Source organism: Elgaria multicarinata, chromosome 2 (genome assembly GCF_023053635.1).
Source record: "Elgaria multicarinata webbii isolate HBS135686 ecotype San Diego chromosome 2, rElgMul1.1.pri, whole genome shotgun sequence".
Classification (NCBI taxonomy): Eukaryota; Metazoa; Chordata; class Lepidosauria; order Squamata; family Anguidae; genus Elgaria; species Elgaria multicarinata.
This window is the reverse complement of record NC_086172.1, coordinates 26,988,436-26,994,341: the sequence shown is the minus strand read 5'-3', so window position 1 is coordinate 26,994,341 and position 5,906 is coordinate 26,988,436.

The following is a 5,906-nucleotide window of genomic DNA, read 5'->3' as shown; positions in this document are numbered from 1 at the left end:
CTTACAAACCAATGCCATAGCTAGACGGGGCTTTATCATGGGGCGAACCCCAGGATTGTCCCTGTGCGTCCACATGACGCACAAGGGATACCGGGATCAGGGAGGGATCATCCCTCCCTTGCCCCAGGATAGAGCACTCTCCTTTGGCCTCGGTTTTTCTGCGGTCCTGGGCTGAGCCCAAGACCGTGGAACATGTGGCTGGTTGCCGTGGATTGACCCGGCTCCGCGCGATTCCTATCCTGTTATGTGCAGTACGGTGAAGTATGCTTCCAAATGTGAGCTTGTTAGGTCAAGATTAAATGGCCGATATGTCATGTGGTTCATTACTAGGTCCTCGCTTTCCATTTTCAGCTTGTCCTCCTAGTTTCATGTGACTCGATCCTCCTCAGATTACCAGTCTTGCAACTCCAAATGACAAAGGTGCCAGTAGGAGGGACAGGGTGGGGAATAGGTTACCTGGTAGTAAGAGCCTGATCCACTGCCTAGTTAAATTGCAGTACGAGGATTTCAGCCAGTTATTCCCAATGACAGCAGCTGGACTAAACAATAAGTAACATCTGTCCGGGGTTGGAGCAGGACCTCATGCTAACAGTGACCTCATACTAACAAGAACTCCCTGCACAAACAGGTCTCCAGTGTCTCAGCCTTTCAGAAGAAAGTTAGAACGTTTTTATTTAAAGAAGTCTTCCAGGTAGCTCTCCTGCCCCCCCAGTTTTGTAATCACTAACTTTTAAGCAGCTGATGCTTTTTATCGTGCTTTTAGGATGTGCCACCTTGATTTTCATTCAAAGGAAAAAGGGTTTTTTTAAAAAAGAAATCTATAAAATGCGTGAAAAACCAAGTGCTTTCATTTCAATGCCCTCTAGACTGCTATCCCTAGAGTCTGAATTGCAAGCTGTGAAAAATAGAAACACCAGCTTAAAAGAGTACAGCAAGAAACATTCAGATGGATTGCACAACGTCTCTGTATTTTGCCATTTTCTTTCCACGTAGCAGCACAGCTAGGTAAAAGGAAAATATAGCATCTCGGTACACAACACAGATCATTATATATTTGTGAAAGTCTCCAGAACACAACAAATGTAAGAACAGCTTCTGATGCATCTCTCTCTCTCTCTCTCTCTTTCACTCACACCCACACCCACACACCCCACCCCAAACACCATTCCTTCTCCTCATCAAAGCACTACCTGTTTTGGTTCCCCTCAAAACATGTAATTCATGAGACAACCTTACTGGAATGTAATTAAGGAAGGAATGTGTAACTTACAGGCACCCTGGATTTTGCCAGATGTTTTAAAAAAGAAAAAAAAACCTATCCAATATTTGATTTAAACTTGTCCAGTAAAAACAGATCACAGCACACATAATCTTTCAGTCTAGGAAAGGCTGGGATAAATATTCATTAATAAATGTCACTGCTAAAGAGGCCTGCATATTGCTGCATATCCAGTAAATTCTGTTCTCCTCTTGGCTGGTGGAAAAATAGAGTCATTTAATGGACGTGGGAGTTGGGCACCTGTTGCTTTCTTTGTTTGATCAAGAACAAAATTAGCACCTTCTCTGCTTTGCAAAGAAAATATCCAATGTAACGGTGTAATAGCAAACAACAGATTTATATATACAGTCTGGGACTGTGCAGGTAATGAGGGATAGGTGAATTTGTCAAGCTCAACTTCACTCATATTCTCGCTTTATTATAAACTGTCCAGAATTCTCGTTCTCAAATTTTTTAACTAAATTTTTTTGGATACAGATTCATTCTCTAATCCAAAAGATATTAAGGATCAATATACAATTGAAGCCAGAATACTTCCTTCTGGGTTTAATGGACAATCAGGTGGAAAGGAATTATGGAACCTAATTCTTATATATGATAACGGCAGCGAGACTATTATATGCACAAAAGTGGAAAGGATCAACATTACCTACAATGGATGAATGGCTGGTGAAGATGTTGGAGTTGGTGGAGATGGCAAAACGTACGTCAGTAATTAGAGAAAAGTCAACATCTAGGTTTATAATCGAATGGAACCCTCTTATTGGCTTTTTGCGGGAACTACAAAAAATGATTTGTTTATCTGTGGATTCAATGAATAACAAGAAAGCCTTAAGATAATAGAAAGAGGGGAACTTTGTTTTTGTTTTTTTGTCATTACAGAGTAAGAGAAAATTATTATTATTATTATTATTATTTATTTATTTATTTATTTATTTATATAGCACCATCAATGTACATGGTGCTGTACAGATTACACAGTAAATAGCGAGACCCTGCCGCATAGGCTTACAATCTAATAAAGTTGTAGTAAACAATAAGGAGGGAAGTAGAATGCAAACAGGCACAGGGTAGGGTAAACAGGCACCGGGTAGGGTGAAGCTAACAGTATAGAGTCAGAACAAACTCAATATTTAAAAGCTATAGGGGAAAAAAAAGTTTTTAGCTGAGTTTTAAAAGCTGTGATTGAGTTGGTAGTTCTCAAGTGTTCTGGAAGAGCATTCCAGGCGTAAGGGGCAGCAGAAGAAAAAGGACGAAGCCGAGTAAGGGAAGTGGAGGTCCTTGGGCAGGCGAGAAGCATGGCATCAGAGGAGCGGAGAGCACGAGCGGGGCAATAGTGTGAGATGAGAGAGGAGAGACAGGCAGGAGCTAGACCGTGAAAAGCTTTGAAGGTCAACAGGAGAAGTTTATATTGGATTCTGGAGTGAATTGGAAGCCAATGAAGAGATTTCAGAAGTGGAGTGACATGGTCAGAGCGGCGGGCCAAAAAGATGATGTTAGCGGCAGAGTGGTGGACAGAGACCAGCGGACTGATGTGAGACGAAGGAAGGCCAGAGAGAAGAAGGTTGCAGTAGTCCAACCGAGAGATAACCAGTGCGTGAACGAGAGTCTTGGTAGAAGAGACAGACAAAAATGGTCGAATCCTGGCAATATTATACAGTACAATATTGTACAGTACAATACAATATTGTTACATCTTTGCTGTGAAGAAAATCAGAAGCCCATTTTTTAAGTTTGTATGTTTTTGTGGTGGTGGTGGCATGTTTGTTTGTTTGTGTTTTTGAAACAATAAAACATTTAAACAAACGAACGAACAAACAAAAAGAATTCTATTTCTCAAAATATTCCGCCTTATCTTCATTCATGTCAGCATCATAAGCCAGAATAAGACTTTCAAAACTAACTAGCTTTTCCATTGAACTCATTCTTACTAAAACCCTCCTCATTTCTTCTGTGAGACAGTGGAATGCTAAAATGCAAGTGTGAGCAAAGTCTAATTTTCTTTGTCCCTGGCTTGCAAATACAAAGTTGATAGAAAAACAGCTAATGAAGAATTGGTGGATGTTGGAGCTAGACAGAGGTTGACTAGAATGAACTAAGCTAAAGTGAGGGTGAAAGTATTTATTTATTTATTTATTTATTTATTTATTACATTTTTATACCGCCCAATAGCCGAAGCTCTCTGGGCAGTTCACAAAGTAATATTTTCACCTTTTCTGTTAATATCCCCTGCAGAATATGGGCAACCGAGCAAGAGTGCAAAGACTTCTGGGATGAAAATTAATCTATTTTTCTCTAATATCCACGACTCATTGTGCAGCTTTTGTCCAGAATATCAGTGATACTGTCCAGGTTTTTCCACTTTTTGCAGAAGCTGATTTCTAACAAAACCAAAAAGAAAATGCATCCATCGTGTGGACTTCATAGCTGCTAAAATTACAGGCAGTAGAATGCCACAGTCTATATTTTTAATTTCACATCTAGTCACATGCTAGTTACATAGGGCCGAATTCAACTCTACCCTTGCATGCATGTCCAGTCCATCTAATTCTGTTCCACAAGCAGCTCCCACTCCTTGTAGAAGGCAATTTAGTTCTTCCAGTGGAAACCCTCATTTTTGGAAAAGGGCAGGTCAGTAGAGCATGCATAAAGAAGCTCTGCCAACCTGCCCCCTTCCAGAAACAAGCATTTCCACTTATTTCAGGGCTTGCCCCTGGAAGTACTAAATTGTGCCTTGGGCAACTTAGGGGGGATCCGCACGTCGCTCCCAGAGCGCTTCTATGCGACTCCAGTGCACCCCGAAAACAATAGTCTGACTTCCCTGTAAAAGAAACGACGAAGAGCCGTCCATGCCGACGACGACGACAAGGAGAGCTCTCCGCCGGCGAGGAGAGCTCGGCAAAAGAAGGCGGGGTGAAGAGCGGAAGAAGCTCTCTACCCCGCCTTCTTTTGCGGAGAGCTCTCATCGTCGGTGGCAGTGGCGGCGGCGGCGGCGGCATGGACGGCTCTTCGTTGTTTCTTTTACAGGGAAGTCAGACTATCGTTTTCGGGGTGCACTGGAGTCGCATAGAAGCGCTCTGGGAGCGACGTGCGGATCCCCTCCCAATATGCAAAAGATTACATTAGATAGAATGTGTGAAGCCTTGGCCCAAATAAATGGATGCCCATTCTCTACTGGAAAAGGCAGAGATCAAGGATTTGTGAAACACTTTTCCACAATATAAACAATAACAATGTGGAACCTAGGCCTTAGCTAGACCTAAGGTTTATCCCGGGATCATCCCTGGGTCATCCCTGTTCATGTAAATGGCACACAGGGGATCCTGGGAGCAGGCAGGGATGACACTGGGATGATCCCGGGATAAACCTTAGGTCTAGCTAAGGCCCTAGTTGCAACTAGAACAGTATTAAAAATTGGATGTGTTGTACTGTTGAATACACCCCCACCCGGCAGCATAGAGTTAATCCTTTCAGAGAGAGAGAGAGACAGAGACAGAAAGTCAGTGATTCAGTACAGCATCTTTTCCTGTAACATTTATATGATTGCAGGATCATACGGTAGATATTAAGGACCAGGGGGAACCCATTAAATTACTTAATCCATCTTTCTGACACATGCAAAAATAGTTTCTGTTCTGTATTCTGGAATAGTCATTTGTATAGTTGAGTTTAATATTTCTAGTGAGGGAGGCCCAAAACTCAGGGAGAAAACCATTTTCTGATCTAAACTGGTTGAACTAAGTAGTATTCAGTAAGGATACTTCCCTTGTATTTTTAAAATAATGGCTTTCTGGAGTTAAATTTGCAACTAACCTCTTTTTCTTTTGCTTGTTTCTCATGTTCAAAATATAAATAATTTTCGGAACCTGCAGCGCTTCATTTGTCCTACACTTTTTACAGTCTCCATGTCATGATAGTACTAAAGGCCAGAAGGAACTAGAAGAGCTAGATGAGGAGGAGGGCAGGGAATGTCTAAGAAGTATCCCCTTTTCCAGTCCTCTGCCTATCCAGCAAATTTGGGGTTGTCCTGTTACCAGGGCCGGTGCCAGACTATTTTGCGCCCTAAACAAGGCAAGCTACTTGCACACATACACACATCCCAGAATTGCCAACTTTGATTCAGCTGTTCAAGAAGAGTTTCTGAACTATTATATTTTCCTTTTATTATGTTTTTTTCTTAAAACAGCTAATTTGTATAAAACTGTGACCCTTAAAGGTCAGTACTGCGCCCCTCTGAGGCCTGCGCCCTAGGCGGCTGCCTAGTTGGCCTAATGGTAGTGCCAGCCCTGCCTGTTACCTAGAGTCTTGAGGTGCTGCTGTATAATACCATCTATCACCCACAACCTGGCAGGGAATGTGGAGGCTGAAATGAAATATATTATTGAGGTCCAGGTAGATGAGCTGGGAGAAGTTGATCTCTCTCAGTGTTGTCCCCCAGGGAACCCTGTGCTGCAGCAACATAAAGTGGAGAGTTGTGATGGTGGTGGCTCCCATCTATAGAGAATCCATCTCCCTTCCCAGAAAACCTAGCCCCCATCTTCACATCAGTGCGTCGGCACTGTCAGGCTCCTGCATTGGTGCTGCATGGGAAGGAGCGCCAATGTGGAGTTGCTGCCACTGCCGGGCT